The sequence below is a fragment of the Triticum dicoccoides genome, chromosome 7A, assembly GCF_002162155.2.
Source record: "Triticum dicoccoides isolate Atlit2015 ecotype Zavitan chromosome 7A, WEW_v2.0, whole genome shotgun sequence".
Classification (NCBI taxonomy): Eukaryota; Viridiplantae; Streptophyta; class Magnoliopsida; order Poales; family Poaceae; genus Triticum; species Triticum dicoccoides.
The window spans coordinates 315,772,461-315,799,593 of record NC_041392.1 but is presented as its reverse complement, the minus strand read 5'-3'; positions in this window follow the sequence as shown (position 1 = coordinate 315,799,593).

Here is a 27,133-nt window from a genome sequence, read left to right as displayed (position 1 = left end):
AGTCCCGCTCGGGTACGGCCCGGAGTCGGTTCGCAATTTTTTTAAATAATTACGCGCAGAAAAACAAATAAAAGAAATACTAAACGGACTCCAAAAATCCCGAAATAAATTTTCTCGGGCTTCTAAAATCAAGCCGCACAAGGTGAACATTTATTTGGGGCCTAAATGCAATTTTGGAAAATGCACATTTTTCCTAAATTCAAATAAAATACCAAAAAACTCCGAAATAAAATCTTATTTGATTTTATTATTAAATCCTCAATATTTCTTTATTTTGGGAAAGTCATTTTATTCCCTCTCTCATTTTTTTGTAATAGAAATAATTGATGATAAAATACTTAAAATCAAATGATCCTATTCTCAAAATTTGAGAAAACTCAAATATGAAAATAATGAAATCCCCAACTCTCTCCGTGGGTCCTTGAGTTGCATAGAATTTCTAGGATCAAAGCCAAAGGCAAATAAATTATGATATGCAATGATGAGCAAATGTATAACTTTCCAAATTGAAAATTTGGGATGTTAGATCACGAAGATCTGCATGCCATCACGCAGGTGCTTGCTGAATCAGTGTGGAGGTTGCATGCTGCCACACAGATGCCTACCCAGCTGGTTGAGCTAGCAGCTGCATGGGAGCGGCGGTGGAGCCCTGACAGACGTGGGACCAAGGAACACTATGTGAACGACACCTTCACACAAAGAAAAAATACTCGCAACCCGACGTATTAAAGGGTTGTCAATCCCTTTCGGGTAATGGCGTCAGAAATTGGCAAACCGTTGGGAGAAAGTTGTAAATATGTTGATAGATCGAACGCCAAATGATATAAAGTGCATCAAGGTATTTTTGTATTTTTGGTTTAATAGATCTGAAAATAAAAAAAAAGGAAAATATATCACAAAGGAAATATAGTAAAGAAGAGACCTGTGGGCCGTAAATTTCACTAGTGGCTTCTCTCGAGAAAAATAGCAAACGGTGGGTGAACAAATTACTGTTGGCCAATTGATAGAACTTCAAATAATCATGACGATATCTAGGCAATGACAATATCCAAGATTAGTAGATCGATTCCTATCTGCGTCTACTACTATTACTCCACACATCGACTGCTATCCAGCATGCATCTAGTGTATTAAGTTCACGGAGAAACATAGTAATGCAGTAAGAACGATGACATGATGTAGACAAGATCTATTTATGTAGAAATAGACCCCATCTTATTATCCTTAATGGCAATGATACATACGTGTCGGTTCCCCTTCTGTCACTGGGATCAAGCACCATAAGATCGAACCCATCACAAAGCACCTCTTCCCATTGCAAGATAAATAGATCAAGTTGGCCAAACAAAACCCAAATATCAGAGAAGAAATACGAGGCTATAAGCAATCATGCATATAAGAGATCAAAGAAGACTCAAATAACTTCCATGGATAAAAACATAGATCTGATCATAAACTCAAAGTTCATCGAATCCCAACAAACACACCGCAAAAGTGTTACATCATATGGATCTTCAAGAGACCATTGTATTGAGAATCAAACGAGAGAGAGGAAGCCATCTAGCTACTAACTACGGACCCAAAGGTCTACAAAAGACTACTCACACATCATCGGAGAGTCACCAATGGACATGATGAAACCATCCGTGATGGTGTCTAGATTGAATCTGGTGGTTCTGGACTCTATGGCGGCTGGAATTGATTTTCGTCGTCTTCCCTAGGGTTTTTGGAATATTGGGGTATTTATAGAGCAAAGAGGCGGTTCGAGGGGCACCCGAGGTGGGCACAACCCACCAAGGCGCGCTTGGGCCTCCAGGCACGCCTTGGTGGGTTGTGCTCCCCTTAGAGCAACCCCAGGCGCTTCTCCAGCACATTGGATATCTTCTGGTCCAAAAAAATCCACAAAAAGTTTCACTGCGTTTGGACTCCATTTGATATTGATTACATGCGATGTAAAAAACATGTAAAAACAACAAATGGCACTTGGCACTATGTCAATAGGTTAGTACCAAAAATGATATAAATTGACTAGAAAATGATTATAGAACATCCAAGAACGATAATATAACAACATGGAACAATCAAAAGTTATAGATACGTTGGAGACCTATCAGCATCCCCAAGCTTAATTCCTGCTCCTCCTCGAGTAGGTAAATGATAAAAACAGAATTTTTGATGTGGAATGCTGCCTAGCATGTCATCTCATATTGTTTTCTTTATAGAATGGACATTTGGACTTTTATATGATTCAAAGCAATAGTCTAGTTTTGACATGGGACTTAAATACTCAATCATATCAATAAGCAACCATGTCTTTCAAAATATCAATGCTAAAATAAGTTATCCCTAGCCCATTATGCTCAATCATTGGTCCATTCATGAAACACACTCGCATATTAGCTACACCCAATGCTCAAGTACAATCATAGTGCCCCCTAGTTGGTGCTTTATAAGAGAAGATGGAGACTCAAATTAAAAATAAAAATTGCATAAAGTAAAAGAAAGGCCCTTCACAGAGGGAAGTAGGGATTTGTCGAGGTGCCAGAGCTAAAAGCAAAAATTGAGAGATAAAAATATTTTGAGAGGCATACTTTTCCCACCAACGAAAACGACTTAGAGTTCCCAACCCTTTCCATGCTAGATATATCATAGGCGGTTCCCAAACAGAAAATAAAGTTTACTCCTTTTTCCACCACACTTTCACTTTCCATGGCTAACAATATCCACGGGTCCCTTCCATACCAACACTTTCCCAGGAATTTACTATTTGACAACATAAAGTAAATTCATTTTTTCATTTCGGGACTAGGCATCCCTAATACCTTTGCCTTACTCTCGTGAAATGACAAGTGAATAAACACTCATCGTGAGAATAACACATCTAGCATGGAAAATATTAGCCACCCCTCACCGCTTCGCGAGGGGTACGAGCACACAAAAGAGAAATTTATTTTGAATATTAGAGATGGCACATACAAATCTGCTTAGAACGGCATAAGAATACCACATATAGGTAGATATAGTGGACTCATGTGGAAAAACTGGTTTAAAGGATTTTGGATGCACAAGTAGAGATCATACTTAGTGCAAAATGAAGGATAGCAAAACATTGAGAAGCGACCAACCAAGAAAGGAATAATCTCATAAGCGATCATTAAGCACAATTAACACCGAATAATGCACCACAAGTAGGATGTAATTTCATTGCATGACTATTGACTTTCATGCTTGCATAGGGAATCACAAACCTTAACACCAATATTCTTACTAAAGCATAATTACTCGTCAACATGACTCAGATATCACATCATCATATCTCAAAATTATTACAAAGAATCAAGTTTATTTTGTCCAATGATCTTCATGAAAGTTTTTATTATATCCTTCTTGGATATCTGTCACTTCGGGACTAATTTTCATGTGTTCCTTTTGATAAGCTCAAACAAATATAAGTGAATATCATGAGCATAATATTTCTTTCTCTCAAATTAATTTAAGTGAAGAAAGAGGGAATTTCTTAAAAAATACTAAAGCACACTATGCGCAAAAAGATATAAGTGAAGCACTTGAGCAATTCCATAGCTCGTAGAAATTTAAGTGAAGCATAGAGAGCAATTCTAACAAGTCATGGAATAATTTTGGTTCTCTCAAATAGGTGTGTCCAGCAAGGATTAAATTCTTAAAACAAAAATCAAAACAAGAAAAGGCTCAAATCATACAAGACGCTCCAAACAAAACTCATAGTATGTGATGAATAAAAATTATAGCTTCGAGTAAAATACCGATGGTAGTTAGAAGATAGAGGGGATGCCACTCGTTGCATCCCCAAGCTTAGTTGCTTGCTTCTCTTTTGGTAATAGCTTGGGATGCCATGGGCATCCCCAATCATAGGCTCTTCATACTCCTTATTCCTTCATCCATCGTAAGATAACCCAAAACTTGAAAACTTCAATCACACAAAACTCAACAAAACCTTTGTGAGATTCGTTAGTATAAGGAAACAAATCACTACTATAAGTGCTATTGCAAGCCAATTCATATTCTATTCTTGCATTATATCTACTGTATTCCAACTTTTCTATGGCAAAAACTCTTCAAAGAAAACCATATAATCATCAAAACAAGCACACAACGCAAAGAAAACAGAATCTGTCAAAAACAGAACAATCTGTAGTAATCTGGGTATTTCGAATACTTCTGTAACTCAAAAAACTCTAAAAAATTAGGAAGACCTTAGAAATTTGTATATTAATCTACTGCAAAAAAGAATTGGTATTTTATCATGCTTTGGTTAAAAACGAAAAATATTTTCGTGAGCGCAAAAGTTTCTGTTTTTCAGCAAGATCAAACAACTATCACCCAAGAAGATCCTAAAGGCTTTACTTGGCACAAACACTAATTAAAACACAAAAAACACAATCATAACAGTATTATAATTATGCTAACACTCAAGAATAGGAAGCAAAAAGCAAAAATAAATTTTATTCATAGGGTTGCCTCCCAACAAGCCCTATTGTTTCACGCCCCTAGCTAGGCATAGTGCAAGGATCTAAGTTTTGTCCTCCGCAGTTTTGGCAACTTTGGTAAGGGTTTTCTCGAACCTGGGAGGCTCTTCACGCTTCCCTAAATTCTCAGGAAAAGAAACTATCTTTAGATCCAAAATATCCAATCGCTTGTTGCAGAGAGTAATCAAGTTATTCATGTGATTGATACTGCCATTGAGATGTTTGAGGGGTTCGTTATATTTTTGCAATTCAACCATGTGTTTATGTAAATCACCAAGTTTGTTCAACATTGGAACTCACTCTAGGGTGAAAGAAAACCCCTTATTTTGAGGTGGAACCCCCACAATCCCTTCTAAAAGTTTATAGGCAACATTAGCATCAAGCTCAATAAAATTCCCTTTATCGGCAAAATCTAGGAGTTGCATATGATGCAAAGCCAATCCTATGTAAAAATTATGAAGCAAGATCTTAGCATCCCCTTTTAAATTGCAAATACGATAGGATAAGCCTATAACTTGCATCTCTCAAATTTTCTCCTTGTCGTTGCTTGAATTATAGAACTTCAAAATCTGGTGACAAAGGAGGAGTGGACACGCTAGCCATCAGGACTAGAATGCAAGAAAACGGCGAATGAAAAAGAGGGAGGAAAAAATGGCAAATTTTCATGAAGTGGGGGAGAGGAAAACGAGAGGCACATGGAAAATAATGTAAATTGCTAGGAGACGAGATTTGTGATTTGGAACCTAGTAGATGTTGATGATGTCTCCCCAGCAACGGTGCTAGAAATTTCTTTTGATGTCTTCTAGAACTACGTCGGTATTCCCCCAAAGAGGAAGGAATGATGCAGCACAACGACGGTAGGTATTTACCTCATTGATGAGTCCAAGGTTATTGAACCAGTAGGAGAACCACGGAACACTGCGTGAACGACACCTGCACACAAATAACAAATACTCACAACCCGACATATTAAAGGGGTTGTTAATCCCTATCGGGTAACGACGCAAGAAATTGGCAAACGGACGGGTGAAAGTTGTAAATATGTTGATAGATCGAACGCCAAATAAAATCAAGTGCAGCAAGGTATTTTTGTATTTTTGGTTTAATAGATCTGAAAATAAAAGCAAAGTAAAATAGATCGCAAAGGCAAATATAATAGAGATGAGACCCGGGGGCCGTAGTTTTCACTAGTGGCTTCTCTCGAGAAAAATAGCAAATGGTGGGTGAACAAATTACTGTTGGGCAATTGATAAAACTTCAAATAATCATGATGATATCCAGGCAATGATCATTATATAGGCATCACATCCAAGATTAGTAGACCGACTCCTGCTTGCATCTACTACTATTACTCCACATATCGACCGCTATCCAGCATGCATCTAGTGTATTAAGTTCACGGAGAAACGGAGTAATGCAATAAGAATGATGACATGCTATAGACAAGATCCATTTATGTAGAAATAGACCCCATCTTCTTATCCTTAATGGCAACGATACATACATGTTGGTTCCCCTTATGTCATTGGGATCAAGCACCGTAAGATCGAACCCATCACAAAGCACCTCTTCCCATTGCAAGATAAATAAATCAAGTTGGCCAAATAAAACCCAAATATCAGAGAAGAAATATGAAGCTATAAGCAATCATGCATATAAGAGATCAAAGAAGACTCAAATAATTTTCATGGATAAAAACATAGATCTGATCATAAACTCAAAGTTCATCGGATCCCAACAAACACACGGCAAAAGAGTTACGTCATATGGATCTCCAAGAGACCATTGTATTGAGAATCAAACGAGAGAGAGGAATCCATCTAGCTACTAACTACGGACCCAAAGGTCTACAAAAGACTACTCACACATCATCGGAGATGCACCAATGGACATGATGAAACCATCCGTGATGGTGTCTAGATTGAATCTGGTGGTTCTGGACTCTACGGTGGCTGGAATTGATTTTTGTCATCTTCCCTAGGGTTTTTGGAATATTGGGGTATTTATGGAGCAAAGAGGCGGTTCGAGGGGCACCCGAGGTGGGCACAACCCACCAGGGCGCGCTTGGGCCTCCAGGCGCGCCCTGGTGGGTTGTGCTCCTCTCGGAGCACCCCCAGGCGCTTCTCTGGCCCATTGGATGTCTTCTGGTCCAAAAAAATCCACAAAAATTTTCCCTGCATTTGGACTCTGTTTGATATTGATTACCTGCGATGTAAAAAACAAGCAAAAAACAACAACTGGCACTTGGCACTATGTCAATAGGTTAGTACCAAAAAATGATATAAAATGATTATAAAACATCCAAGAATGATAATATAACAGCATGGAACAATCAAAAATTATAGATACGTTGGAGACGTATCATGCAGTCTCTCAACAAGGCTAATATAATTGGATCATATAACCATTTGTCAACGTGCGATGAAGAATCACTCCAAATTTCCTATCTTGCGGAGAACATAAGAAGAAATTGTTTGTAGGGTACGAAACCACCTCAAAGCTATTCTTTTCGACCAGTCTATCCTAGAGGTCGTATTGAAATAACACCAAGATATTCTTTCTGATCGATCTAACCAAGAGTTTGTACTAAAATAACACCATATGATACACATCAACAAACTCTAATGTCACCTAGATAGTCCAATGTCACTACGAGAATCCATGAGTTGATTATACGATATGCATCAAACAATTTCAGATTCATAATACTCAATCCAACCCAAAGAACCTCAAAGAGTGCCCCAAGAATTTTACCGGAGAAACAAAGACGAGAACATGCATCAACCCCTATGCATAGATTACCCTAATGACACCCCGGGAATCTGCGAGTTGAGTGCCAAAACATATATCAAGTGAATCAATATGATACCCCATTGCCACCACGGGTATTCATAGCAAGACATACATAAAGTGTTCTCAAATCCATAAAAGTATTAAATCCAATAAGAACGAAATCTCAAAGGAAAACTCAATTCACAACAAGATAGAGAGGGGAAAACAACATATGATCCAACTATATTAGCAAAGCTCACGATACATCAATATCGTGACATATCAAGAACACAAGAGAGAGAGAGAGAGAGATTAAACACATAGCTACTGGTAGAAACCCTCAGCGCCGGGGTGGACTACTCCCTCCTCATCATGGTGGCTGCCGGGATGATGAAGATGGCCGCCAGTGATGATTTCCCCCTCCGATAGGGTGCCGGAACATGGTCTATATTGGTTTTTCATGGCTATAGAGGCTTGCGGCGGTGGAACTTCTAATCTAGGGTTATTTATGATGGTTTCTCTATTTATTGGATTTTCCAGCATTGGAATCATGCGAAGATGGGTGATACGTCTCCAGCGTGTCTATAATTTTTGCTTGTTCCATATTGTTATATTGTCATTCTTGAATGTTTTACAATCATTTTATAGCAACTTTATATCAATTTTTGGGACTAACCTATTGACATAGTGCCCAATGTCAATTGCTGTTTTTCGCTTGTTTTTTTACTTTGGAGAATATCAGTATCAAGCGGAGTCCAAACGAAGCAAAACTTTTTGGAGATTTATTCTGGACCAGAAGACACCCAGTGGGCGAAAGAAGTACTAGAGGGGAGGCCCGAGGTGGGCACAACTCACCAGGGCGTGCTAGGAGGCCCAGGCGCGCCCAGGGGGGTTGTGCCCCCCTCGGTGACCTTCCGCAACGCCTCTTCGCCATATAAATTCCCAAATATTCAGAAACCCTAAGGGGGTCGACGAAACACAATTCCAGCCACTGGAAGTTCCAGAACCACGAGATCCAATCTGGACACCATCACGGAGGGGTTCATCATCCTCATTGGTGCCTCTCCAATGATGCATGAGTAGTTCATCATAGACCTATGGGTCCTTAGGCAGTAGCTAGATGGCTTCATCTCTCTCTTTTGATTCTCAATACAATGGTCTCTTGGAGATCTATTTGATGTAACTCATTTTTGTGGTGTGTTTGTCGGGATCCGATGAACTTTGAGTTTATGATCCGATCTATATCCATGAATATTATTTGAGTCTTCTTTTGCTCTCTTATATGGACGATTATTTATAGCCTCGTATTTCTTATTTGAATATTTGGTTTAGTTATGACAACTAGATCGATTTTTCTTGCCATGGGAAGAGGTGCTTTGTGATGGGTTCGATCTTGCGGTGTTCTTTTCAAGTGACAGAAGGGGTTGCAAGACACACATGTATCGTTCATATTAAGGATAACAAGATGGGGGCTATTCCTACATGAATAGATCCCATCTACATCATGTCATCATTCTTATTGCATTACTCTATTTTTCCATAAACTTAATACACTAGATGCATGCTGGACAACAGTCGATGTGTGGCATAATAGTAGTAGATGCAGGCAGGAGTCGATATAATAATCTTGCACGTGATTCCTATATAACAATCATTGCCTTGGATATCATAATAATTATTCGATCTTCTATCAAATGCCCCAATGTAATTTGTTTACCCACCATGTGCTATTTCTTGAGAGAAGCCACTAGTGAAATCTACGGCCCCCGGGTCTATTCTTTATTATATTTGCTTTGAGATCTATATTTTTGCTTTTTATTTTCAGATCTATCATTCCAAAAACCCAAAAATACCTTGCTGCACTTTGTTTTTACTTATTTTATTTCGTGTTTTATCGAGATCTATTTATCCAATCTACCATAATTTTTATCCCGTCAACTTGACAATTTCTGGCGCCATTACCCGAAAAGGAATTGACAACCCCTTATACGCATCGGGTTACAAGTATTTGTTCTTTGTGTGCAGGTACCATTTACATAGTGTTGCTTGATTCTCCTACTAGATTGAAACCTTGGTTTCATAACTGAGGGAAATACCTACCCTAGCTATGATGCATCATCCCTTCCTCTTTGGGAAATACTGACCTAGCTTCAAGCGACATAAATGGGCCTCGAGGTGAGCACAACCCGCCTGGGCGCGCCTGGGCCTCCTCGCATGCCCAGGTGTCTTTTCCTCAGCTCCTTCACCTTCTGGTCCTCCCACGAAGCTTCTAGTGCCTCTTTTGTTCCAAAAAATCGTCAAAAAGTTTTGTTGCATTTGAAGAACTTTTATTTCTACAGAAAAAATAACACCACAGGAGTTTTTCTATAAACAACATCAGTCCGGGTTAGTTCCATGCAAATCATACCAAAACCATATAAAATTGTTCTAAACATGGCATGATTACTTCATAAATTATATATATGTTGGAGACGTATAATCTAGCTAAGTACTTCTAGGTTTATTCTTCAAACCTATCCTACTACACCTACAAAGTACTTCTAGTTTTATTACTTATTTCTAGGTAAATCAAATGTTGGTGTGCGCAGAGTTGTATCAATGGTGATAGAAATTTAGAGAACATTAATTCTACCTTTAGCTCCTTATTGGGTTCGACACTCTTACTTATCGAAGTAGGCTGAAAAGACCCCCTATACTTGTGGGTTATCAAGACCTTTTTTGGCAATATTCTTGTGTGTTCTTATGTTCTTTATCAATAAGTAGTTTTTATTTTTTGTTCTAAGTTGTTCTATATCTTTAGTTATGGATATGGAACACGAAACACCAATTTTTTTGTTGTGATTGCTACTCATGTAGTGGGGAAGCTCATAAACCCTCGATGTTGGTTATGTGAAAAACATTAAATACTAATTTGATTCCTGATAAATCTTCATTCAACTTGATAATGGGAGATACTTTGGATCACCGGGAATACTTTAGGGTTTATCGCTTGTCTTAGAAAGGGAAACATTTATGGATCAGATTAAAATGTTGCATTGGTATGCTTGGAATTTGAGCTTAATGTATGATTATATTTGTTGCTCTAAAATGAAGGCACCACAGCTTCCCTTTCAACGTGAGTTTAATGATAATAAAACCTTGGCTTCTTATGCTAATGATATATATGATTGCTATGATGTGGAACAAATAGAATATTTTTTTGCTTTTAGGGGTGCTTATGGAATTGAATCTTTGTTTTAAAATTATGAAGATTGTGATGATGCTCCTTACTATACTTCAATATTTCTATGAGAATTATAAATACAATGCCGATATTGATGAATTTATTAAGAAAGTCTCTGCTGTCCAAGAAGAGACTAATATTTTGCAGGAATCTATGGAAGAAATTGCAGAAACTATGAGCTCATTAGATGAAAAAGATGAGGAGAGCGAAGAACAAAAGGAGGAATAGCAGATTCCCTACCCGTGGCCACCTTCTAATGAGATTAACTCTTTATCTCATACATTGTTTAATTTTCGTTCGTTCTTATTGAAGGATGAATGCTATGATCCTTGGATTTGTTTGAAATATCCCTTTTTTAATGAACTTGATGCTTGATATGCTTGTGGCCATGATGCCAATATAAATTATGCTTATGGATATGAACTTGTTATAGTTCCTTATGTTAAAAATGAAATTGTTTCTATTGCACCCACACATGATAGTCCTATTTTCCCAACCACACTATATCGGAGAAGTTTTCACTTATTAAGGATTATATTGATGGGTTGGGTTTTACCATTACACATGATGATTTTGATGAATATAATATGCATGTGCTTGCTTCTCCTGCTTGCAATTATTACGGGAGAGGAACTACGTCTCCACCTCTCTATGTTTCCAATTAGATAAAATTGCAAGAAACTACTTATGCCATGTATTGTCCTTTACTTGGTGTGCATGAATTGTTCTTTTATGACATGCCGATGCATAGGAAGAGAGTTAAACTCTGTTGTTCCATGATATATGTTGCTTTGTGCTTACTACTAAATGATATATCATTGTGAATTAAAATTGGCTTTGATATACCTTGGGATCCGGGTGGATCAATTATTTGAGCATGTTCTACCTAGCTTAATGGATTCAAAGAAAGTGTTGCATGGGAGACAACCCAGAAGTTTTAGAGAGTCATTTATTTCTATTGTGTGCTTTTAAAAAGTTTAAAACAAAAAAAAATATAGAGGAGAACCTAATTTTTTTTAAAAAATAGAAGTGAAAGTGAGAAAGACGAGCACCGTTTAAGTGGGAGCTAGACTTTAACTTTGTTCATGCCCATGGAAACTTTGTAAATCTTGAATTATAGAAACTTTTCAACAAAAATGATTATCCCCTTTTACAAATACGTTGTATTATAAAAATAATGTGCCAAGATTTACCTTTAGGATGTTTAGATTGCTTGATTGGTATGTGATGTGCAAAAACACAAACTTTTGCTGTAGTACTTGAATTTTGTTAATTCACTGGAACATGAAAAAAATTATGAAACTTTTACACAATACCGCTATGCAAATTGTTTTGTATGTCCTAATTTTTTCAGAACTTTTTGGTTACAGAACTATATGGTTCATCTGCATCTTTATAGATTGTCCTGCTTTCAAAGCTTCTTGTTATAGTTTCTTCATTTGATTATGGTTGAAATCTTGTTGAGCCCCATTGATTTGGGAGCCTTAGCATTGTGATAGCATACAGTGGTTAATGTTTAATTATAATTATACAATAATGTTACAACATGACATGATGGGATTTGATGTTATATGTACTAACCCCTCTAATGAAAAGTTTGGTTAAGCTTTTTGTGGATGAAGTGTTCAAAGATCGAGGAGATATCGATATGAGAAGAATAAGGATAGGAAAGAGTTAAAGCTTGGGGATGTGCTACTTGTGAGCTGCATTGGGATCTCCTCGAAGAGGAGAGGATGATGCACTACAGTAGAGATAAGTTTTTCCCTCAGTTATGAAACCAATGTTATCATTTGATGTCGGCTAGGACTACATCGGTATTTCCCCAAAGAGGAAGGGATGATGCATCACAATGATGGTAGGTATTTCCCTCAGTGATGAAACCAGGGTTATCAAACTAGTGGGAGAACCAAGGAACACAATGTAAACAGCCCCTGTACACAAATAACAACTACTCGCAACCCGACATGTAAAAGGGGTTGTCAATCCCTTTCGGGTAGCGGCGCCAGAAATTGGTGCATGGACGGGAGAAAGTTGTAATAGATTGAATAAATAGATCGCAAATAAAATAAAGTGCAGCAAAGTTTTTTTTTGTATTTTTGGTATAATAGATATGAAAATAAATGCAAAGGAAAAGTAGATCGCAAAGACAAATATATGAGAAAGAGGCCCGGGGGCAGTAGGTTTCACTAGTGGCTTCTCTCGGGAAAAATAGCAAACGGTGTGTGAGCAAATTACTATTGGGCAATTGATATAACTTCAAACAATCATGACAATATCCCGACAATGATCATTATATAGGCATCACGTCCAAGATTAGCAGACCGACTCCTGCCTGCATCTACTACTATTACTCCACACATCGACCGCTATCCAGCATGCATCTAGTGTATTAAGTTCGTGGAGAAACGGAGTAATGCAATAAGAACGATTACATGATGTAGACAAGATCTATCTATGTACAGATAGACCCCATCGTTTTATCCTTAGTAGCAACGATACATATGTGTCAGTTCCCCTTTTGTCACTGGGATCAAGCACCGTAAGACCGAACCCACTATAAAGCACCTCTTCCCATTGCAGGATAAATAGATCAACATGGCCAAACAAAACCCAAATATCGAAGAAGAATACAAGGCTATAAGAGATCATGCATAAAAGAGATCAAAGAAACTCAAATACTTTCATGGATACAAAAAGATATAACTGATCATAAACTCAAAGTTCATCAGATCCCAACAAACACACCATAAAAAGAGTTACATCATATGGATCTCCAAGAGACCATTGTATTGAGAATTCAGAGAGAGAGAGGTAGCCATCTAGCTACTAACTATGGACCCAAAGGTCTACAAACAACTACTCACGCATCATTGGAGAGGCACCAATGGACGTGGTGAACCCCATCCGAGATGCTGTCTAGATTGGATTTGGTGGTTCTTAACTCTGCGGCGGCTGGATCAATATTTCGTCGACAACCCTAGGGTTTTGGGAATATTGGGGTATTTATAGAGAAAATAGGCGATCCGGGGCACCCGAGGTGGGCACAACCCACCAGGGCGCGCCTGGGCTTCTTGGCGCACCTTGGTGGGTTGTGCTCTCCTCGGAGCACCGCCCAGGTGCACCGAGGGCCCATTCGGTGTCTTCTGGTCCATAAAAAAATCTCCGTAACATTTCGTGGTATTTGGACACCGTTTGGTATTGATTTTTTGTGATGTTAAAAACATGCAAAAAACAGCAACTAGCACTTGGCACTATGTCAGTAGGTTAGTACCAAAAAATGATATAAAAGGACTATAAAATTATTATCAAACATCCAAGATTTATAATATAACAACATGGAACAATCAAAAATTGTAGATACGTTGGATAGGTATCATCAATCCAGTAGGAGAACCAAGCAACGACTAGCAAACAACACCTGCACACGAACAACAAATACTTGCAACCCAACACAAGCAAGTGGTTGTCAATCCCTTGACGGATAAGAGCAAGATTAAATTGTATACTCCCTCCGTTCCTAAATATAAGTCTTTTTAGAGATTTCAATATGAACTACATACAGATGTATATAGACGTAGTTTAGAGTGTAGCAAGGTATTTTTAGTTTTAATATATGATAAAAGATAGATTAGGGGCCATAATTTTCACTAGAGGCTTCTCTCATAAAAATAACATATGGTGGGTAAACAAATTACTGTTGGGAAATTTATAGAAAAGCAAATAATTATGATGACATCCAAGGCAATGATCATATATAGGAATCACGACCGAGACAAGTAGACCGAAACAATTCTGCATCTACTACTATTACTCCACACATCGACCTCTATCCAGCATGCATCTAGTGTATTAAGTACATAGAAAAATGGAGTAATGCCTTAAGAAAGATGACATGATGTAGACAAGATAAACTCACGTGTGAATAAACCCCATCTTTTTACCCTTAATAGCAATGATACATGCGTGTCATGTCCCTTTCTGTCACTGAGATTGAGGACCGCAAGATTCAACCGATTACAAATCACCTCTTCCCATGGAAATATAAATCAATCTAGTTCACCAAACCAAACCAATAAATCAAAGAAGATATATGAGGCTATAGTAATCATGCATAAAAGAGTTTAGAGAAAACTCAAATAATACTAATCGATAGATCTGATCGTAAACTCACAATTCACCGGATCCCAACAAACACACGACAAAAAGTGATTACATCAAATAGATCTCCAAGAACACCGAGGAGAACACTGTATTGAAGATCAAATAGAGAGAAGAAGCCATCTAGCTACTAACTATGAAGCCATAGGTCTGTGGTAAACTACTCGCATCATCGGAGGGCAGCAAGGATGATGTAGATCCCCCTCCGTGATTGAATCCCCCTTCGGCAAAGTGCCAAAAAAGGTCTCCAGATGGGATCTCGTGGTTCTCGAACTTGTGGCGGAGAAAAAAGTATTTCGTGGACTCCTCTATTGTTTTCACGATTTTTGAGAATTTATAGAGGCAGAGTTAGGTCAAACAGAGCCACGTGGGCCCCACCACCCACCAGGTCACGCCTTGGTACCTTGTGGGCCCATGGTCCATCGTCTGGTCTTCTCCCGAAGCTTCTAGTGTCTCTTTTGTCCAAAAAAAATTCCAAAAAGTTTTGTGGCATTTGGACTTCATTTTGTACTGATATCCTACGAAAGCAAAAACAAACAAACAAAAAGTTTTGTGGCATTTGGACTTCATTTCGTACTTATATGTTTTGAGTATGGCTTTATAGAATGCTTCATGTGCTTCACTTATATCGTTTTCTGTACATTTATAAAACCATTATTTGTAGAATGCTCTTTTGCTTCACTTATATTTATTAGAGTGTGGTCTTTTGTAGAAAGAACTAAACTCTCATGCTTCACTTATATCTATTTAGAGAGTCAACATGAATTCGTCGTTCACATGGTTAGTCATAAAACCCTACATAAAACTTGTGGATCACCGAATATGATAAGTTTATTTCCTTGCAATAGTTTAGCGATATTAAGATGGTAAAATGTGGATGTACTGGTGGATGATTGTGGTTTAGTAAAAATAATGATATAAAGTTTGTAATTTCGTAAGCATGCACATATAGCCTCTAGTTTTGCGATCAAGTTGGAGCATGATTTATTATTAAGTGTCTACCTTATGAGTAGTGGTCACAGAGGAGCGATGATCGTTTCCTCACAATCTACCCCCTAGGAGCATCCGATTAGTAATTTGCTTTGAGGGCTAATAAACGTCCACAATAAGTATATGATTTCTTTATGACTAATGTGTGCACATGGATTATATGCACTCTCATCCTTCTGCATATTGCTAGCCTCTTCGGCACCGTGCATTGCTCTTTGTCACCTCCAAAGTTGGTGCAAACTTTGTTGGTTCATCCAAACCCCGTGATATGATACACTCTACCACAGATAAACCTCGTTATATCTTCCTCAAAACTGCCACCATACCTACCTATCATGGAATTTCCATATCCATTCCGAGATATATTGCCAGGCAACTACCATCATCATTGTCATATACATGACTTGAGCATTCATTTTCATATTGCTTTGCAAGATCGTAAGATAGCTAGAATGATATTTTCATGGCTTGTACTTCTTTGATATCTTTGCTACGCTAGGTCATTGCACATCCTGGTACGCTGCGTGAGGCATTCATATAGAGTATTTCTTCCCTGATATTGATTGATGGGCCTCTCCATTGCCCGTTGATCCGCCGAGTTGATGCGAGCCTTTCTTCACTTTTGACTTCCCTTATCAATCTCTATCCGCATTCATATGGAATATTTCTTCCCTGATATTGATTGATGCTATATGAAGGAAATATGCCCTAGAGGCAATAATAAAGTTATTATTTATTTCCTTATATCATGATAAAAGTTTATTACTCATGCTACAATTGTATTATCCGGAAAAATAATACTTGTGTGAATACATAGACAAACTAAACGTCACTAGTGTGCCTCTACTTGACTAGCTCGTTAATCGAAGATGGTTATGTTTCCTAACCATAGACATGTGTTGTCATTTGATTAACGGGATCACATCATTAGGAGAATGATGTGATTGACATGACCCATTCCATTAGCTTAGCACCCGATCGTTTAGTATGTTGCTATTGCTTTCTTCATGACTTATACATGTTCCTATGACTATGAAATTATGCAACTCCCGTTTTCCGGAGGAACACTTTGTGTGCTACCAAATGTCACAACAGAACTGGGGGATTATAAAGGAGCTCTACAGGTGTCTCCAAAGGTACATGTTGGGTTGGCGTATTTCGAGATTAGGATTTGTCACTCCGATTGTCGGAGAGGTATCTCTGGGCCCTCTCGGTAATGCACATCACATAAGCCTTGCAAGCATTGCAACTAAAGAGTTAGTTGCGAGATGATGTATTATGAGACGAGTAAAGAGACTTGTCGGTAACGAGATTGAACTAGGTATTGAGATACCGACGATCGAATCTCGGGCAAGTAACATACCGATGACAAAAGGGAACAAAGTATGTTGTTATGCGGTCTGACCGATAAAGATCTTCGAAGAATATGTGGGAACCAATATGAGCATCCAGGTTCCGCTATTGGTTATTGACCGGAGACATGTCTCGGTCATCTCTACATTGTTCTCGAACCCGTAGGGTCTGCACGCTTAATGTTACGATGACAGTTTCATTATGAGTTTATATATTTTGATGTACTGAAGTTTGTTCGGAGTCCCGGATGTGATCACGGACATGACGAGGAGTCTCGAAATAGTCGAGACATAAAGATTGATATATTGGACGGCTATATTCGGACACCGGAAGTGTTCTGGGTGATTTTGGAGAAAACCGGAGTGTCGGAGGGTTACCGGACCCCCCCGGGAGAAGTAATGGGCCTTATGGGCCCTAGTGGAGAGAGAGAGGGGCGGCCAGGGTGGGCCGCACGCCCCCTCCCCCTCTGGTCTGAATTAGACTAGGAGAGGGGGGGGGGGCCCTTTCCTTCTTCCTCTCCCCTTCCTTTCCCCCTCCTAGTAGGAGTAGGAAAGAGGGGAGTCCTACTCCTACTAGGAGGACTCCTCCTCCTCCTTGGCGCGCCCAAGGGCCGGCCGGCCTCCCCCCTTACTCCTTTATATACGGGGGCAGGGGGCACCTCTAGACACACAAGTTGATCCTCGTGATCGTTTTCTTAGCCGTGTGCGGTGCCCCCTTGTAAGTGCATCTAGTGCCACCCCTAGTTGGTTTTGGAGTATTGACGACAAACCTAGTTGAGGGACTAATGTGTTTGTGAGAATTTCAGGATAACACAAGTAGAAGTCCCTCATTGATTCGGTTTCACTACCAGAGATGACCCCTAAAAATGTATGAAGACATTGAAGCCAAAGGTGGTATATGAAGATATTCACATTGAAGACTATGACAAAAGAAGACACGTTATGAAGCCTATGGAGCTCGAAGACTTAGATCTTCCGTAGTTCTTTTTCTTTTTGTGTTGAGTCATAGCAACCACCGTACTGTTAAGTGGGGTCCAGGAGAACCAGTCAGAATGACTGAAGTGATGCCTAAACTAAAAACCTATGTCTTCGAGTGAAGACAATGAGAGCGAATCTTGTCCAGAGCCGGACAAGTCAGCTTTGCTTGTAGCCCAAGTAAAGTTGCCATGAGAGTTTGAAATCTAACCGTTGAGACACGTGTCAGTTCCTTAGTGACCCAGGGTCATTTCGGACAAATCAGGTCGGGTTGCCAAGTGGCTATAAATAGCCCACCCCCTACAACCATAAACGGTTGGCTGCTCAGATTTTAGTGCACGACTTTTGTCGTTTGAGAGCAACCCACCTCGAAGCCTTTGAGAGAAAATTCCTAGCAAGGAGAAAAGCCCTAACCACCCAGAGCCAGAGAACATTGGGCATCACTTAAGTCTTCTTGTCTGTGTGATCTGAAGACTTATTACACTTGAGGACTGTGAATCCTCCAGACGGTTAGGCGTCGCATTCAGAGCATCCAAGAGACATTCTGGATTGCCAGTGAACGAAGTCTATGAAGGTTTGGGAGTCTACCTTGAAGACTTACCAGAGTGATTGGGCGAGGACTAAGTGACCTTATCTCAAGGATAATACGGTGAGGACTTGGTGTCCTGAGCTGCGTGTTCAGGAGTGGGTGTCCGGGACTGTGTGTCCTAAGGTTTAAATACCTAGCCGCTCCAACCAGACGTATAGTTGACACAGCAACTGGAACTGCTCCAACACATCATTGTCTTCAACGAGTCACTCGTTTCAATTTCACTTCCTTTTACTTACTGTTACTCATTGTGAAGCCATTGCATGCTTGCTATATCATTTGTCCTCACAACGTAATTGTATGATTTGTTTGGCTTCATAACCTCTTCCTACCTGATCCTTATTACACTGCAGCTACTTGTCATTGTGCTTTCACTCTGTTGAATACTTGATCATGGCTTGCCTAGTGTAATCTAACTTCCGCTGCATAGTGATAGGCATATCTCTACTGTTTGTCTTCATAACTTCCAAGTTTTGAAGACTTTCATAAAAATCGCCTATTCACCCCCCTCTAGTCGATATAATGCACTTTCAATTGGTATCAGAGCGAGGTGCTCCCTTGTTCTGTGTGATTCAGTTTAACCACCTGGAGTTTTAGCTATGTCGACTGCAGGGATAATCAAAGTCTCCGTTGCGTGCCCCGTCTTCGATGGAACTAAATTTCCCTACTAGAAGAATAAGATGCGTATGCATCTTGAAGCCATTGACGTCGATCTATGGTATGTCGTCGAGAACGGTGTTCCCAAGGCTGGAGAAGGTGTCACTGCTGCTGATGTCAAGAAATTCGTTCAACTGGACTCTACTGCCAAGAACATCATCTGTGGTCATCTGACCAAAGGGCAGTATGGCCGTGTGAGTGCTTTGAAGACATCCAAGCTGGTCTGGGACTGGCTCTCCAAGGTCAATGAAGGCATCTCAACCTAGAGAGATCAAAGAATCAGTTTCCTTCGCAATCTCTTCAACCGCTTCAAGCGAAATGACAATGAGAATGTCCAGCACACATTTGAAAGACTCACTGACATCACAAATGAGCTTCAAGCCCTTGGCGCCACTGAGATTACCAAACATGAAGTCGTCAAAACACTGCTGAGATCACTTGATAGTTCGTTTGACATCCTAGCCCTGATGATTCAAGAACGTCCTGATTTCAAGACACTCGATCCATCTGACATACTTGAGAGGCTCAACACACATGAGTTTTAGCTCTCTGAGAAAAGAGATATCTACGGTTCAAACTATGGGCGAACTCGTGCCTTGAAGGCAAAAGTTGTTTCCTCATCTGAAGAAGAATCTGACAGCAGTTCTGATGATCCTAAAGACATTGGAAGGGAACTTGCAATGCTTGTGAAGAAGTTCCAAAAATTCACCAAGAAGAAAGGCTTCAGAAAGTCTTCACGATCAAGCTCAAGGAATGATGAAGCTTCTGCTCATGACTACAAGAAGAAAACATGCCACAAGTGCAAGAAAACTGGACACTTCATCTCTGAGTGTCCACAGTGGGACAATGAGAACAGAAAGAAGAAGAAGAGCAAGGAATATGACTCTGACGACAAGAAAAAGAAGAAATACACAAAGTCTTCTTCCAAGTCTTCCTCAAAGTCTTCATCACACAAGAAGAGCTCATCTGGCAAGGCACGTGCGTTTGTTGGCAAGGAAATGGATTCAAAGGAGGAGTCCGCTTCTAAGGAGGCAGAGGTGGAGTCTGAGGAGGAGTCTGATTCTGGCATTGCAAGTCTGGCTACAGCATACGTCGCCAAGTCCATCTTCAACACTGAAGACAATGACTCCATCACCAACACCGATGCAAATGACAAGGACTACTCCACTCCTATCTACTGCTTCATGGCACACGGTGCCAAGGTAAACAAACGCACTACTCACTATCAAACATCTAGTGACGATGACTCTGATTGTGATTCAAAACCCAGTTATAAAACACTTGCTAAAATTGCAACTGAACAACAGAAAGCCATGGAACATATTCAAAAACTGTTAGACAGAAGCGATGATCTGTTGGGTGCTGAAATGACTCGATCTAAATCCTTAATTGAAGACATAAAAAATCTTCATGTTAAGTATCAGGAACTTGAAGATCGTCATGATACTCTCTCAACAACTCATGAAAAGCTTTCCTATGATTATCTTCAAAGGAAGCAAGAACTTGAGAAATTGAGGGCGGCTCATGAAGATCTTCAAAAGGAAAACGAGTCACTTCACGCCGAACAGATCAGTTCCGCTCAGGAAGGATTTGAACCACCATGTCTTAAATGCATTGAGCGTGATAATGCTACTTCTGTTGCTGAATGTTCCACTGCTACTGCTGTTGCAATATCTTCAACTGTTGATGTGGTAACTAACCCCTCTGCTGAGGATACCACTGCTATTGCTGATGAGAATGCTAGGTTGAAGACATTGCTTGAAACAGGGATGTATAAAAGTCTTAAAGGACATCAGACATTATGTGATGTCCTCAAGAAGCAGATTCTGAACCGAAACCCTAGGAAAGAGGGTGTTGGGTTCGTAAGGAAAATAAATGCAGATGTCTCTTACTGGAAACCTGAGCAGTACCCCAAAACCAAGTGGGTTGCTACAAAGGAACCTTCAGCAGATCCATCCAATTTATCTGGCTTCACTTGTGCTAACCCCATTATCATTGATGAATCCTTTGATGCAAACTATATACTGTTTAAGAATCAGAATGGTGAAGTGTTTGCCAGGTACATTGGTACTAACTGCAGGAATGGACCGCCTATGAAGAAGATCTGGGTTCCGAAAAAGTGTCTGGAAAATCTTCCCGTGAATGTCTTCATGACACCTCACTTGAAGAAGACAAACCTCAGACCAAAGGCTTCATACGGTCCAAAGGCTTCATACAAACAAAGGACTCACCTGAGTCACACTAACGCAAATGTTTTGCAGGGAAACCATACTCAGGCATATGAATATGAGAGCAGTTCATCAAACCGTCACGTTCATATGACCAAAAATTATTCTGCTTATTCTTATGAGTACTATTGTCCACCTGCAAGACTGTTTGCTAAGGCTACAAAGCCAAAATTCTCAGATGCTGCACTTAGACTTATTGCTTCTAAGCCACCCTTGAAGATGTGGGTGGTTAAGAAGGCTTAACTCTCTTTTGCAGGGAAAGGTCTCCAGCAGAAAACCAAAATCTTCTAAGGCTATTGCTGGGGACCTTAAAAATCTTGTAGGACGCAAGATAAAATGCCTGAATGGCATCATTATGTACTTCGTTCCTGAATCGCATGCTACTCTCCCTATTAGTCCTAATCTGGATCTAAGTTTTCATAACCCACTGGTTCGTCAAATGTTTTTGCTTCACAATTCTCTTCGTGAAGCCTATCCCCCTAACTGCACTGTAGGGTACGACACCAGCGTCTTCAAAGTCTTCAGAATGGATTATTGACAGTGGGTGTACAAATCACATGACTAGCAAAAGAAGCCTTCTTATGGACTCAACCTTACGTCCATGCGACAAGAGCCACATCACATTTGCTGACACTGGTAAAAGTAAGGTATTGGGTCTAGGTAGAGTTGCAATCTCAAAGGATCAACACATGGATAAAGTCATGCTTGTTGAATCCCTTGGTTTCAACTTAATGTCTGTCTCAATGCTTTGCGATTTGAACATGGTCATAATATTTGGAAAATTTCGTTGCCTTGTACTAATGGAATCTGACAAGTCTTTAGTGTTTGAAGGGTATCGGAAAGATGATTTGTATGTGGTAGATTTCTCAGCAGGTCCACAACTTGCAGAATGTCTTCTTGCAAAAGCTTCAGAATGCTGGCTTTGGCATCGGAGGCTTGGGCATGCTGGCATGAGGAACCTCCACACCCTTGCGAAGAAGAAACATGTCATAGGCATCGAGGGCGTCAAGTTCAAGAAAGATCACTTATGCGGTGCCTGTGAAGCAGGGAAGATGACGAGGGCAAAACATCCCTCGAAGACAATCATGACCACTACTCAACCCTTCGAACTGCTTCACATGGATCTTTTTGGTCCCACTCACTACTCAACTTTTACTACTACTGCTTGCCTCTATGGCTTCGTCATTGTTGATGATTACTCTAGATATACTTGGGTGCACATAATCCTTTACAAGACTGAAGTGAAGGATGTCTTCAGACGCTTCGCCAATCGAGCTATGAACATTTTGGCGCCAAGATAAAGCACATTAGAAGTGACAATGGCACTGAATTCAAGAACACTAGCCTTGATACATATCTTGATACCTTGGGCATCACACATGAATTCTCAGCTCCGTACACGCCACAGCAGAATGGCGTCGTCGAACGCAAGAACAGAACACTAATTGAGATGGCCAGAACAATGCTAGATGAATACAAGACTCCAAGAAAATTCTGGACTGAAGCCATTGACACTGTATGCCATACAATCAATCATGTTTATCTTCACAAACTTCTGAACAAGACATCTTATGAACTCCTAACTGGCAAGAAGCCAAATGTCAGTTACTTCAGAGTATTTGGCGCAAGGTGCTGGATCAAGGACCCACACCACACCTCAAAGTTTGCACCAAAAGCACATGAGGGCTTTATGCTTGGATATGGAAAGGATTCACACTCCTACAGAGTCTTCAATCTCTTTCATTACAAAGTTGTTGAAACAGTGGATGTGCGATTCGATGAGACAAATGGTTCACAAAGAGAGCAACTGCCAAATGTGCTAGATGAAGTTCCAGCTAGTGAATCAATCAAGCTTATGGGAACTGGAGAGATTATACCTTCTGAAGCTCATCCTGAAGAAGAACTTATCATCTCAGCACCTGATCAACATGAAGACAATGCTCAGCCTGAAGACATTCCTCCCAACAACAACCCAGATCAGCAAGAGCAAAGTCTTCGCCCTGTACATCCTCGTGTTGCCAATGAAGTGCAGATTGACAGAATAATTGACAGCATCAATGCACCTGGTCCACTCACTCGTTCAAGGGCAACTCAGCTAACAAATTTCTGTGGGCACTTCGCATTCGTATCAATATCAGAACCCAAGAAAGTTGAAGAAGCCTTCATGGAACCTGAATGGATTCAAGCTATGCAAGAAGAGCTTCAACAGTTTAAGCTGAATAATGTATGGGAACTGGTCAAGCGTCCTGATCCACGGAAGCACAACATAATAGGCACCAAATGGATATACCGCAACAAGCAAGATGAGCATGGTCAAGTTGTCAAAAACAAAGCTCGTCTCGTTGCTCAAGGACATACTCAAGTGGAGGACATTGACTTCGATGAAACATTTGCTCCTGTGGCTAGGCTTGAAGCCATACGCATACTGCTGGCCTATGCAAATCATCATAACATACTTCTATATCAAATGGATGTGAAAAGTGCCTTTCTCAATGGCAAGATTGAAGAAGAAGTGTATGTTGCACAACCGCCTGGCTTTGAAACTCCAAAACATCCTGACATGGTATACAAGCTCAACAAGGCAGTGTATGGCCTCAAACAAGCCCCTAGGGCCTGGTATGACACACTCAAATACTTCCTGAAGAGCAAAGGCTTCATACCTGGTTCCCTGGATCCCACTCTTTTCACGAAGACATATGATGGTGAACTGTTTGTGTGCCAAATATATGTGGATGACATTATCTTCGGCTGCACCAATCAAAAGTACAGTGAAGAGTTTGGATATATGATGCAGGAGCAATATCAGATGTCCATGATGGGGGAACTGAAGTTCTTCCTTGGTCTTCAAATACGACAACTACGAAATGGTATCTTCATATCTCAAGAGAAGTATCTCAAAGATTGCCTAAAGAAGTTCGGTATGCAAGACTGCAAAGGCTTCACAACACCAATGCCAGCCAAACATCATCTAGGTCCTGACGACAATGGTAAAGAGTTCGATCAAAAGGTATACCGCTCCATGATTGGTTCTTTACTTTATCTATGTGCATCTAGGCCAGATATTATGCTTAGTGTTTGCATGTGTGCTCGATTTCAAGCGGCACCAAAGGAGTCGCATCACTTAGCTGTGAAGCGAATTCTTCGATATTTGGCTCACACCCCAACTCTAGGATTATGGTATCCAAAGGACTCAGAGTTTGATTTGGTTGGATTCTCGGATGCTGATTACGCTGGTGAAAAAGTTGATCGCAAGTCTACATCAGGCACATGTCACTTTCTGGGACGATCACTTGTATGTTGGTCTTCAAAGAAGCAGAACTGTGTATCTCTCTCCACTGCTGAATCTGAATACATTGCTGCTGGATCTTGTTGCGCTCAGCTTCTATGGATGAAGCAAACACTCAAGGACTATGGCATTCATCTGAAGCAAGTGCCACTTTACTGCGACAACGAAAGCGCCATCAAGATTGCCAACAACCCAGTTCAGCACTCGAAGACAAAGCACATTGAAATTCGTCATCACTTTCTCAGAGATCATGTTGTGAAGGAAGACATTGATATCATACACGTCAACACTGAAGAGCAATTGGCAGATATCTTCACCAAGCCCTTGGATGAGAAGAGGTTTTGCAAGTTACGGTGTGAGCTAAATATCCTGGAATCCTCAAATGTCCTGTGATCAGGCACACATCCTAACACTTATGCATATGATGACTTAGATGTGCAACGCACAAAGTGAAGTATGTCTTCAATCAATGAAGACATACATTCTAAGTGTGAATACATTAATATAGAATTTGACTTCGGAGCGCCACGATAATTGTGCGCCGTGTCTGGGTCTAATACTTCCTATACGGTGGGTAACGCCACCACCAAACGTTCTATTTTGAAGTGTTTCACTCATGGCGTTACCTTGCAATGTCTTCACATTTGGTTTGGCTTCAAACTCAACATATTTTCATGATTATCTTCACTATGTTGATTATATATATATATATATATATATATATATATATATATATATATATATATATATATATATATATATATATATATATATATATATGCTAGTGTTCTGTCCTCTAAAGCATTCACTTATAGCTATATCTTCATGTTGAATGTTTTGAACTAAGTGAATGTGATCGGACCCCAACGTCTCTATGCTTTCTATCTCAAACTCTATCTCTCCAAGTCATATGCATTCTATTGAAACTGTTGAATGTCTTCACTGCGTCCTTGTCAGCAGAAGATATAGAGACAACCATAAAGTCCGTTTTCAATGCTCATTCCTCCACATAAAATCCGGAGAAGTAGGAACGACCGCCCGACAATCCAGGCGCGCGTGGGAAGTGGAACAAACCCCAAACTTCCGCAAACTGGCCACGCGTTCCTCAGATGCGAATCGCCAGGGGCACCTGTGTAATAGCACAGTGCCACCCCTGAGCCTATAAATTCACACTTACCGCGGTCATTATCTCCTTCCACCCTCGCACGAACCCTAGCGCCACCGCTAGCTCTCGACGACGTCGGCGACGAAGCGCTTCGCTGCCGCAACCTCTCCGACGCCGTCTTCACGCCGACCGCGGACATCGTCCTCTCCGCCGTCGCCGTAGGTGTCTTCCGTCGCCAAGTTAGGGCATGGAGGATTGAACTACTCGGCATCATCTCCCACTCCGTCTAGCAGTTCCAAGTGTGGTAAATAAAACTTCTTTTTACAGCCCCGGTTGATATCATGGTTCTGTCACTTTCTACCATAAGAAGTTTCTCTTCACACAAGTTGGATCTCTCTATCTGCATCTCATAACATGCCTAGTGTATTCACTTGTGCTTCATAAAGTAGTTAGATTCCTCACTTGTACTGATCTGTGGGTTCGTACAAATCTAGACCCAACTTCTTATCCATGAGTGAATGTCTTCGCACGATGAGGTCAATGTCTTCTAAACAGATTAATCTTCAAAACCTTCTGAGAATGCATATGACCTCTTCCCCTTCCCTCGTACCTTAATGCTGTCACAGGTACATGTCCGTGGGAGAATCCTTCGGTTCTCATAGTCTGCATTCATTTGCAGAATTCCTACAGCATCACATAAATTCTCCTGAAGCCAGTTCCTGTTGGTCCAGCAAAAGAAAGCCTTTGAAGCCTTTGAAAGTTTTGAAGCCTTTCAAGTTAAAGTTTATGGCTTCAGAAGCAGCAGCAAGGAAGGGGGGCAGACAGAGACATGGAGGAACTTCCAAAGATCTGCCTGAAGACCTGGCAGAAATGTATAAAACAGATCCTGAAGAGAATTATGGGCAGCGCAAGTCCCGAATCCAATGGATTCGACGCTATTGGGCCGAACAATGGTTCAAATACCGCTTCACAACCCAAGAGTATGCTGAGAAAAGTGCCATCAAAAGTCCGTGGGGAGACATCTTATACAAGAACCTTGTACCCAGGACCAGAGATGAAGCTATTGCCCAAAGCTTCTATCCATGCATGGTTCATGGGCCACAGCCTGATGATGCACATCCGTCGTCACTACTCTGGTGTCGTGACTACAATCTGTTCAAGCGCAACTTCCAGTTTGCCCAACAATCAGCGAAGCTCAACAAGAAGAAATTTGGGTTAGACTTCAACCCTGGTCCCTCAGCACCAAGGGCAGATGGCACACGCGATGCAGAACCCAATATCATCGGTCCGTAT